This window comes from Vulpes vulpes, chromosome 14 (assembly GCF_048418805.1).
Source record: "Vulpes vulpes isolate BD-2025 chromosome 14, VulVul3, whole genome shotgun sequence".
Lineage (NCBI taxonomy): Eukaryota > Metazoa > Chordata > Mammalia > Carnivora > Canidae > Vulpes > Vulpes vulpes.
Window position 1 is genome coordinate 49848812 of NC_132793.1, and position 12512 is coordinate 49861323.

The following is a 12512-nucleotide window of genomic DNA, read 5'->3' on the forward strand; positions in this document are numbered from 1 at the left end:
AGGCCATCTGCACATCTGAACTTTGAGTCTTGAGTTAATAGAAGAATAAAAACCAAAAACCTTTTGGAGATGTTACTTGTCATCAGCAGCATGTTGATAAAACTGTCATTTGCTCCATCCACCCAACTTCTCTGAGCTGTATCTGTTCCTATCAAGCGAGGCCTGGTTTTCTTCAGTTCTCTCACTGTCCATGGTGCCATCCCATGTCCTTCTAATAAATTCCCTTTTAATTAAATCACCTAGTTTCTTTGTGTTGTTTACACCAAAGAAAACCAACTCATACAAATGTGCTAAGTTAATGAGATGCTAGATGATTTTAAGAGTAATTAGCTACTTTATAATATGTCTCTGCTTTCCTAAGAATACAAATATTTGCTTTAATATTTAGATAAAAGTTCTGAAAGACCTGTTTAAATAGAGGTTGATATTGATACTCTGTGGGACTGCAACAAGGTGTGAAAGGTTTAGTCAGGAAACAATCTCAAGCAGAAGCAGCAATCTTCTATGTGGAGAAAATGATGGATTGGTAAAGGCAGTTTTGGTGTTCCTAATCGAGAAGGGTTTAGAGCTAGGATGGCAAACTGAAGTATCTGTAGGGAGTGAGCAAGGATGCAAATGGGTGAGTCATCTGTGATACTTTCACTTCCATGGAGAAATAACAGCCCATTTTTATTCTTTGGTTTCTTTACATCTTCATTTTCTACCTCTGATGGAGATATGTGCCTAAAGACAGTGCTTAAATCTGAGGAAAATACCAATGCCAGTGCAATAATAAAAGGCAACTGAAACTCACCCTCATTTTCAGAGAAATAATAGGATCATAAGGACTCAGACACTGGAGAACATATGCCCTTCAGATGGGGCAACACTCTTTGGCTCTGGCCAATTGCTGCTTTGCAGGAAGGCTAACCCAGTAATGTTAGCTCTTCTGATTTCTTTTAAAAAGTAGCCAAAGATATTGATGCTTGATGCTTTCCCAAAATATACAAATAATCTGTTTATTATATTTAAAAATATGGGTGAGCCCAAGAAAACAGTGTGCATTCTACTCCTGACCTATACTAAAAGCTGGGATGTGGTAATCCATATAGATTTGAGGCATATAAAACACTTACAAGAGACTTTAGGGGAAAATGGCATAACAGGAGAACCTTGGCTTACCTCATCCCACACATACAACCGGATAACACCCATATCAGTGTAAATAATGCATAGTTTTGTAGAGAAGGTCACACTGCAGAGGGCTTGAAGGGCAGAGACATAATGGGGAACCAACGAGACCCACAGGACTGTCCATGGAAGGGATGATACCTCAGGCATAGAACAACAAGCCCTCACACCAAGCAGCCTGGGCATGGGGAACCCACAAGGGAACCTTATGACATTTGGCTTTAAAAACAAGAAGGCCATAATTCTGTGAGTTCTTTCAATCAACAGAGCTTAAAACCTAGATCTTTAAAGCTCAGCAGGCTCTGGGAGAGCCAGGAGGGGGAGAGGAAACTGAGTTCCTATCCTTCAAGAGACAGCACAACAAACAGCCTCACTGAATTACAGCATAGAAGCAACAGTTGAAAAATACGTGGGGAACATTTGTTTGCTAATCTCAGAGTGTGTGCTGGAGGGGCAAGGGTGTTTGGGAGACTTGTCCAGGAACAAGGGAGCTAGCAGGCACCAATGCTCTGCCCTGTTCCCAGCTGGAACCAATGCAGCAGCGACACTCTCCACCTAATTTGCTAACAGTGCACCATACTGCCATGTTCTCCTGTGGACACACCCTTCCATCCAGGCCTTCTGTTCCAGGTCTTCTCCCATAGCAGGCCCACACAAACTTTGCAAACATTGTGTGCCTTGTACATATATACCCCCTCCAGCCTGGAGAGCACCAGCGGGAGTTTTGAGGGGCTGCAGGTCCCCTCCACCACTGGCCCCCGCAAGGACCATGCTGTATCACATGCTTACCCCCATGTTCTCCTCTGGACACACCCCCTCCAGCCCTGCAGTGGTAATTTCATAAAGCAGCTCCAGGTCTCCTCCCACAGCAGACCACTTAAACTTTACTAACATTGCATGCTCTGGCCCTGTGTTCTCCTGATGATTTACCCTCTCCATTATGCTCTTGGTCAGAGCCCACCCAAAGAGGTGCCACAAGCCTGGCAGGGTGGAAGCAGCTCTAATAGAGACCAGCACTCCCAAAATGACTCTTGCCACAGAAAGAGGGGGTGGAAACTACAAAATCAGTCTGTGATCTCAGGAATGGGTTGTGGGCAGATATTGGGTCTGACTGCAGGTCCAACCCAACAAGAAAAGCTTCTCTAGGGCTAACAGAGGGAAAGCAGCCTGCAGTTTGATACCAATCTCCGGTAAGCACGTGGTCTGACTCAACTCAAGCCCAAAGCAGCCCCAGATTGGCCCACTAACAACAAAGGGCCCAAATCATGCTCACAACATGCAAAGAGAGCCAACACAGATGATTAGACTGAAGGCAAAAGTTGCTTAGCCACAATAGTGGAGTGTATAAAACACACATAGGAGACACTTCTGATGTGCCAGGTTCAGTGAACAGGGGACATTGCATTGCAGGGCAATATAGGACCTTTTCTTCATAAACTACTATTTTCAAGAAGAGATGCAAATGATTTTCCTAACACAGAGAAAAAGACACAGAGACTGAACATGAGAGATAGAGGAGTATGTCTCAAATAAAAGGACAGAACAAAATCATGGCAAAAGACTTAAACAAAACAGACATAAGCAACACACCTGATCGAGAATTTAAAGTAATGGCCATAAAGATACTAACTGGATTTGAAAAAAAGAATAAAAGATCTCAGTGAGACCTTTGACAAAGACAGAAAATATGAAAAAGAACCATTCGGAGATGAAGAACTCAATAACTGAATTAAACATACATTATATGGAATAAACAAATAGTAGACTAGAGGAAGCAGAAGAATGAATCAGCAACCTGGAGGACAGAGTAATGGAAAGCAATCAAGCTGAACAGGAGAGAGAAAAAATAGTAATAACATATGAAAATAGACCTAGGGAACTGAGCAACATCAGCAAGAGTAATAACATATGCATTATAGGGATCCCAGAAGGAGAAGAGAGAGAAAAGGGAGCAGAAAATGTATTTGAAGAAATAATAGCTATAAATGTCCTGAATCTGGGGAAGGAAACAAAAATCTAGACACAGGAGGTAGAGATTTCCCCCAACAAAGTCAACTATGTGTCTGCACCGACACACAGTAATTAAAATGGTAAAAGGTAGTGATGAAGAGAAAAATGTAAAAGAAGTAAGAGAAAAGAAAACAGCTACGTATGAGGGAAATCCCATTAGGCTATCAGCTGATTTTTTAACAGAAACTTTGTAGGCCAGAGAAGAGTGGCATGATATATTCACTGTGCTGAAAGGGAAAAATCTGTAGTCAAAAATACTCTATCCAGGAAGGCTCTCATTCAGAATAGAAGGGGAGATAAAGTTTCCCAGACACACAAAAGTTAAAGGAATTCATCACTACTCAGCCAGGCCTACAAGATATGTTAAAGGAAACTCTTTGAGTGGAAAGGAAAGAATATAAGAAGTAAGAAAAAGTAGGAAGCACTAAAGCAGTAAAATTAAGGGTATCCATAAAAACCAGTCAAGAGACTCACAAAATAAAAGGATGTAAAGTATGGCACCATATACCTAAAATGTGGGAGAAGAGGTAGTGGGACTAAGAAGGGGTTCAGACTTAAGCGACTATCCACTTAATACAAACTGCTCTATGTAGATGTTACATACCAATCTAATGCTACCCACAAATCACAAACCAGTAATAGATATGCAAAAAATAAAGAGAAAGGGATCCAACTATATAGCTAAAGAAACCCAACTTAGCATGAAAGAAGAGAGCAAGGGAAGAAAAGAAAGAGAAAAAAAAAAATAAAAACAACCATAAAACAAGTAACAATATGGCAACAATACATACCTATCAATAATTACTTTGAATGCGAATGGACTAAATGCTCCAATCAAATGACAAAGGGTGATGGAATGAATAAAAAAGCAAGACCCATCTATATGCTCTGCCTACAAGAGACTCATTTCAAACCTAAAGACACGTGCAGGTTGAGAGTGAGTAAATGATGGGACAGCCTCAGCTCAGGATGTGAGCCTGGAGTCTGGGATCAAGTCCTGAATCAGGCTCCCTGAATGGAGCCTGCTTCTCCCTCTGCCTCTGTGTGTGTGTGTGTCTCTCATGAATAAGTAAATAAAGTCTTTAGAGAAAAAAAAAGTGAGTGGATGGAGAAACATTTATCATGTAAATGGATACAAAAAGAAAGCCAGGGTAGCAATATTTATATTGGACAAAATAGGTTTTAAAAGAAAGACTATAACAAGAGAAAAAGAAGGAAATTCTATAATTATAAAGGGGACAATTAGCAACACAAGAAACAACAGGTGTTGGTGAGGATGTGAGGAGAAAGGAACCCTCATACACTGTTGGTGAGAATGCAAACTGGTGCAGCCACTGTGGAAAACAGTATGGAATTCGTCTGTCTATGTACCAGGCACTTCATTTGGAGTTATGAATAGAAAAAAGGTGGGGGAAAGGCCTTGATACTTTTTGAAGAAAAATTTGGTAGAGGAGACAAGTATACATATAATTACAGTGCAGTGATACACCCAATATGAGGATGAATAGGATACAGAGGAAGGGCTATATGGAGGAGAAAGCTTGGTGCTATTTACCATATAACCTCCCTTTCAACTGTACCTCATTTTATGCACTCTCCGGCACAAGGAGGTTATGCTGTATGTCTAAACTGGAACTAAGACTCCAATCCAGAGAGACTCTTAAACATACTCTTAACCACTAAGTTAAGATGCCTTTAAATGCCAAATATAGGTCAGAGTTCAAGTGGTTCTTGATTAGCAAAATCTATTTTTACTAATAGTGCAAAAGAAACACCACAGCCCATATATTAGAAAATTTGAATTCAATAAATGGAGTCTTAACTAAAAAAAAAAAAGTATGGAGGGTCCTCAAAAAGTTAAAAATAGAACTACCTTATGATCCAGCAATTGTGCTACTGGGTATTAACCCAAAGAATTCAAAAATACTAATTCAAAAGGATATGTGCACCCCAATATAGCAGCATTATTACAATAGCCAAATTATGGAAACAGCCTAAGTGTACATTGATTGATGAATGAATATACTTACATACATACACACACATATTGACATACAACAGAATATTACTCAGCCATAAACAAGAATGAAATCTTATCATTTGCAACAAAGTGGATAGAGCTGGAGAGTATTATGCTAAGCTAAATAAGTCAATCAGAGAAAGACAAATACCATATGATTTCACTCATGTGTGGAGTTTAAGAAACAGAACAAATGAACAAGGGGGAAAAAAAGGATGGGGGGGGGGCAACCAAGAAACAGATTCTTAACTATAGTGAACAAACTGATATTTAGCAGAGGGAATGGGTTAAATCAGTGATGGGGATTAAGGAGAACACTAGTGATGAGTACTGGGTATTCCATAGAAGGGCTGAATCACTATATTATATACCTGAAACTAATATTACACTGTATGTTAACAACTAGAATTTATTTATTTTTTTAACAACTAGAATTTAAATAAAAACTTAAAGAAATACATGGAGACAAATGAAAATGAAAATACAATGGTCCAAAATCTTTGGGATGCAGCAAAAGTGGTTTTAAGAAGGAAGTTTAGAGTAATACAGGTTTACCTCAAGAAGCATGAAAATTCCCAAAAAAAGCAACCTAGCCTTATGTCTAAAGAAGCTAGAAAAAGAGCAAACAAAACCCAAAACCAGTAAAAGGAAGGGAATAATAAAGAATAAAGCAGAAATAAACAATGTAGAAACTGAAAAACAAAATAAAACAATAGAAAAGATCAATGAACCAGGAGCTGGTTATTTAAAAAAAAATCAACAAAACTTGTAAACTTTTAGCCAAACTCATCAAAAAAATTTTTAAAAAAGGAGAGGGAGGGAGGGAGAGAGGGAGAGAGAGAGAAACAGAATTAGAAATGAAAGAGGAGAAATGATAATTGACACCACAGAAATATAAAGGATGAGAGAATGTCATGAAAAATTATATGCCAACGAAGTCAACAATCTGAAAGAAATAAACTCCTAGAAATATATCACCTTGCAAAACTGAATGAGGAAGAAATAGAAAATGTGAACTGACTGATTACTAGCAATGAAATTGAACTAATAACCAAAATACTCCAAACAGGGGCGCCTGGGGGGCTCAGTCGGTTGAGCATCTGCCTGTGGCTCAAGTCATGACCCTGGGGTCCTGGGATGGAGCCCGGTGTCAGGCTCCTTGCTCAGTGGAAAGTCTGCTTCTCCTTCTCCCTGTGACCGCCCCCCCCCAACTCCTGCTTGCTCTTCCTGTCTCTCACTCTCTCAAATAAATAAAATCTTAAAAAAAAAAAACAAAAAAAAACCCAAAAACTTCTCAAACTGTTTCAAAAAAATAAGAAGAAAGGGAAATCTTCTAAATTCATTCTATGAGGCTAGCATCACACTGATACCAAAACCAAAGTCAGTACAATAAAGGAGAAGTGCAGGCCAATATATGATGAACCTAGACGCATACATTTTCAACGACAAAATATTAGCAAACTGAATCCACCAATACATTAAAAAAATCATTCACTATGATCATGTGGGATTTATTTCTGGGATGCAAGGTGGTTCAATATTCACAAATCAATCAATGTGACACATCACATCAAGACAGAGGATAAAGTCCATATGATTGTGTCAACAGATGCAGAAAAAGTGTTTGCCAAAGTACAACATCCAACACAGTTGGTGTAGAGGGAACATATCTCAACATAATAAGAGCCATATATGAAAAACCCACAGCTAATATCATACTCAATGGTGAAAAACTGAGGTCTCTTCCCCTAAACACAGTGAGATTCATCTCACCCCTGTCAGTATGACTAAAAGAAAAACACAAGAAACAACAAGTATTGGTGAGGATTTGGAAAAATGCAAACTGTTGGCGGGAATGCACACTGGTGCGTCATTGCAGAACACTGTAGAGGTTGCTCAAAAGGTCATAAATAAAATTATCACATGATCCAGTAATTCCACTACAGGGTATTTACCCAAAGAATACAAAAACACCAATTTGAAAGGATATACACCTCTACGTTTAGCACAGCATTAGTCAGGATGTATATGCACAAACATGCACACACACACACACACACACACAGAGGAATATTACTCCACCATAAAAAAGGATGATACTTGCCACTTGCAACAACATGGATGGACCTAGACGGTAAAGTGCTAAGTAAGAGAAGTCAGAGAAAGACAAAAACCATATGATTTCACTCGTATGTGGAATTTAAGAAATAAAACAAAGAAAAAGAAAAGAGACCAAAAATACAGATTCTTAACCAAAGAGAACAAACTGAGGGTTAGCAGAGGGGAGGAGGGTGAGGGGATAGATGAGCTAGGTGAAGGGAACTAGGAGTGCAGCCATCATGACGAACACCGAGCAATGTACAGAATTAAGTCATTGTATTGTACATGAGAAATTAATATACCACCGTATGTCAACGATACTAGACTTTAAAAATAGTAAGATACGATTTCAAAAATACTTATTAAGCACAACATCTAAGCAAACAAAATGATTTTTCAAGTCAAACTTGTAAGCTAGCTTAAGCCAATCCCCAAGGGTTGCCTGATGGGATTTTTCAGGGCCCAGCCAATGAGGCAGAGGAAGCAGAGGAAGGGAAAAAGAATCTGTTGTGGGGAGCTTGGGAGGACGTGCTAGGCCATGATTTATGCCTGGCCTGTAAGCGGTTTGGTCATCCAGCTATAGACACAGAAACAAATTAGAGAAACCTAAATATTCTTACTTGAAATGTAGGAAGCCTGTTCATCTCAGATCCTGGAGTGTCCTAAGCTGAAAGAAGAATGTTGCATTCACGTCAAGCTCCTTTTAGACTCTGTGTTTTACCTCGTGGGCTTCCTGGGAAAACGAATCACTGTTTTGCCGCTGAGCATCTTCAAACAAAGAAGGGAGTAAGGTTGACGTGGCTGTTCAGATCCGTTAGTCAAGCCACGGAGACCACTTGTGGACAGGTGGTCTCCAGAACGCCCCAGCCTCATCCGTACCCAACAGCAGCCACGGAGAGTGGGCGTCTTTCTACTGCGGCACGAGGCTCCCAAATACTGAGACAAAAAGTAGTTTTTGACACATGTTGCTTTTAGGAAAAAGACTGGAAGTAGGAGGGAAAATGACAGATAAGCGTCTGCATCCTAATGATTATAGAGAAGAAAGAAAAAAAACCTGACTTCACTTAGGGGCTAGATTAAAATCATCGAGGAATGGGGAATATAAATAATAGTGAAAGGGAATAGAAGGGAAGGGAGAAGAAATGTTGGGAAATATCAGAAAGGGAGACAGAACATGAGAGACTCCTAACTCTGGGAAACGAACTAGGGGTGGTGGAAGGGGAGGAGGGCGGGGGTGGGGGTACTGGGTGATGGGCACTGAGGGGGGCACTTGACGGGATGAGCTCTGGGTGTTATTCTGTATGTTGGCAAACTGAACACCAATAAAAATAAATTTATTGTTAAAAAAATATAAAGGAAACAAAAGAATCCAGCAGGAAATCAACGCGTATGATAAAACAGTGACCTCAAAAGATACACTACTTGGGCCCAAATGTGTCTAAGGAAGTAGAAGATTTTGCTTATTCCTGACAATTTTTTGCTCCAATAAATGTCATCACACTATTTATTAGTTTTAAATAGTTCATTCCCTTGTAGTTCAGGCATCCTGCACACCATAACATAATTAATTTGGATTCTGGAAATATACTATGCAAAAATGGAAGAATTGGCAATTTGACTTCTCCTGGTCACTGAGGCACTGAGCAGGGTATGTGTCTCACCTGTTTTAATCTGGATTAATCCAGGCTTCTACGAAGGGGGCTCTCTGAGAGTAAATATGACTTCTTACTAATACAGAAAAATAATATGTTATTTATTTGCACATATAATGGTAATGTGGCCAGTCACATGTTCATGATCTCATTTTAGGTTCTAATTATCATGTCAAAATGTCAGCTAAACCATGACATATGATTTCTGCTTTCACGTCTAAGAAAACCAAGATATAGAAAGTAAATAATTAGTTCAAGATCGTACCTTTCATGAGTGTAACATCCGGAATATGCTTCTCAGCCTCCCCGGCTCCAAGCTGTGCATTTTCCCCTCCTCTGTCCCGACCTAAGGAAGAGTGAGTGAGAGCGGACGATGAGCGGGGACCTGTTCTCAATGTGACGGCCAACGTGCAACCTTCGTGACAGCACAGCGCCAAGGAAGGCAGGCCACGGGCCACATTAAAAAAATTCCTTTTGTAGAGTGCATGCCAGGGACTCGGGGCCAAGGATTATTTTGTGTGCGTTCCTAGATCCACCCCACAAAGTACACAATTTAGTGGTCTTTTACCAAAGGCAATCTGATGAATGTGCACTGATCAAACATCAGTGCCAGGAAATGTGGGGAGTCTGGGGAGAACAGACTAACCCTTGGACTGGGAGTGTGCTCAAAATTCAGCCGTGGCTTTAGAATATCTAGAAAGAAAGGTCCTGGGGATAGGTGTGTGAGCAAGGAAGAAAAAAGAACAACTAGGGAATTTGTCTCGAATCGGCCACATATGTGAAAAGAATACTGTTTGTGTTTAATGTGTGTTATTTTGGAGTCACTTAGGGGCCGATGGGTATCACAGAGAGCTAGAATGCTTCAGAGCCCACATCCTACTCCAGTGACCTACAAGGAAGAACACTGGGGAGAATCGCAGGGTGTGAGGGGTGGGGAGGACAGGTGCAGGTGAGGAGGACTGGTGGGGGACAGGGTGCGGGGGCAGGTGGGGAGGACAGGTGCAGGTGAGGAGGACAGTGCAGGAGGACAGGTGGGGAGGACAGGTGTGGGGGACAGGGTGGGAGGACAGATGGGGAGGACACATGCAGGTGGGGAGGACAGGTGGGGGAGACAGAGTCGGGGGGACAGATGGGGAGGACAGGTGCAGGAGTTTGCAAAGCCTCAGGGCACCGACATGGCTGGGTGCTGAGTTGGGCACAGCCAGACTGCAGACAGGGTCTGGACTTGCCTCCCGCTCTCACCAGGACCCTTCTTCTGCATTACAAGCCATGGACCATTTTCCATTCAGTGTTCTATCTCTAGAGATATTCATAGCAGAAAAAACAGGAAGAAGGTGCAGGCTGGCCCCAGTGTGTATCAAAGGGCACACTCTTCGGGTATCTGAACATACCCCACAACCTTCGGCCTCCTCGAAGGACTTTAGAGCATCCCACAGCCAGACAGGTTCAGACTGAGTTATTACTTAAAAGATGAAGAATGAACAAAAGTTTTAAAAAGTTGGCATATTTCAAATTCATTTTACTTGTTAAAAAAAAAAAATACTGGCCCCACAGGTACTCAAGTCAGTGGGGAGGACAGGTGCAGGATGGGGAGGACAGATGGGGAGGACAGTGCAGGGTCACCTGGAGATGGCTTTCAGACTAGCAGGAACGAGTTCAGGTTGACTGTGGAAGAAGGATAAAGCGGGTACGGGGGAGCCAGGGGCCAGACCTGCATGTGCCCCCCGGGGGTGGGGTAAGGGGGGCCGCAGCAATGGGGCCATGGCTGGCTGGTGGTGAGAGACACCTCCGAGTGGGGTGCAAGGCCCTGAGCCCGACGGCCCCCGCCTGTGCGGAGCGGAGCAGTTGGGGTGGCACCAAGGTGAGGGAGCCAGCAAAGGGAACCCCGGCAAAGAATGGGTCAGTGACGAGGGGCAGAGCAGGACCTGCGGGAAATCGTGGTTTCCGTGCTCGACACGGAGTTGCAGCACAGGGGACTCGAACCCATTTCTTTCTCTTTTTATGCCTCATTTTCTTTACGAAATCTGTCCTCTTCCCCCACAAGCATTCTTTAAAAATTAATCAATGAAAAAATATCTTGGATTTTCTGTGGCCTCAGTGTCTCCCTGAGATTAAGTCTGTTTTCCGTAAATTTAAAAGTAAAAAACAGAGATTTTATCAAAGTTTTGGAGCAGAGCTAACAAACAGGAGGTCTCGGCCCGACGGCTCCCTGTCATCTGGTGCCGCCGCTGCTCCTGTTACAGGAATGCGGCTTCGCACTTCCTCCAGGAAGCACCTGGACGCCTGCTGACGGCAGGATTACGGCGGGCCCAGAACACAGGCAACTGTCACCAAAAGCTCACTTCCTACAGTTGTCTGCCCTTTGTGCCGTGTAAGCTTTTTTTTTTTTTTTTTAAATCTTTTCTGGATTCAATGGTGTGTTGTTGAGGCTTCTTCCCGGCACACCCCAGAACCCCTAGGTTAAGCAGAATGGGGTGAACCAAAGGGTTCAGGTAGTCCACACAATCTTTGGAAGACTGAGGAAAAGGCTAGCCTCCACGCCCACACTGTGTTGGGGCCAGGGACGCTGCTGCGACTGCCACACCAGAGGTCACTACTGTAGCTGCCAATACTAGACCTCGTGGCTTCTGCTCTGATTTTTATTACTGGTTTGTTAATTTATAATGATTAGTCTCAGCGTTGTGTGGCTTATAGTCTTGCTAAACAACCACCCTAGTGACTGTAGTCATTGTCCATTGGAGAATTTCTATGAGGTAGGAAGAAATCTCATATCTAGAGGTCTGGAGAGAGCTTAAGAAATCATTTTGAATCTCTTAGCTTAATGGAACTGTGTGGATACATAGATCTGGCATTTTTAGCACATGGACAGGGTCTGTGGCCATCACATCCTATGTGCTCTACAAACTCACTTAGCACACCTCTCCCAAACAAACTCAATAAAAGTAACCGGTATGTGGCATGAAAGTCCATGGATTATGAAACGGCCTGTACAATCTGTCTGGGGCAAGAAGCAAGGGAGGCCGTAGGCTCTGTGGCACCAGCCACGGATCCTGCTCATACTCTCAAACCTGAAGCTGCCTTGGGCATCTCAGAACCCGTGAGCAACACCTTCACAGACCGCCTGGAGTCCATGACTCAGGGTCAGAAGCTATTGTCTTAGAAAGGTGTGAAAAGTCAACATGCCCTAAAAATGCCATAAAAAAATATTGAAACAAGGATTAAGAAGATCCTAAGAAAAAAGATTAACATTCTTTCCTTTTCAAGGGAGAACAAGGCCTATTTTTAGAATCAGTTATCGTTTACTACAGTGAAGTTCCTTTTTTGAGAGAGAAAAGTCAAAAGAGTTCATAAAAATTCAGAAGAAAAAAGCAACTGTGTGAAACTTAATCCTGAAGATGTTGTTTCAGAGACACTTAACCTCAGTATCATTAGGCTAAAAGAACAATTAATGACCTGTCCCAGACAAAAGCACTGATAAAACTTTGGTTAAAATGAAATAGTCTAGGGGCACCTGGAAGCTCTGTCACATAAGCATCCAGCTCTTGGTTTCAGCTTGGGTC

At 42.0% G+C, this 12512-nt stretch overlaps 1 long non-coding RNA gene across 1 annotated transcript in view; it reads right to left on the bottom strand.

Moving 5' to 3' along the window:
• LOC140595419 (uncharacterized) overlaps positions 1 to 9334 on the bottom strand; it is a 38661-nt gene extending 29327 nt beyond the window's left edge. Inside the window, exon 1 of the long non-coding RNA XR_011997005.1 lies at positions 9218 to 9334. This is a non-coding gene — a long non-coding RNA (uncharacterized lncRNA). The remainder of the gene's footprint in view (positions 1 to 9217) is intronic.
• Positions 9335 to 12512: the final 3178 nt, after the last annotated feature.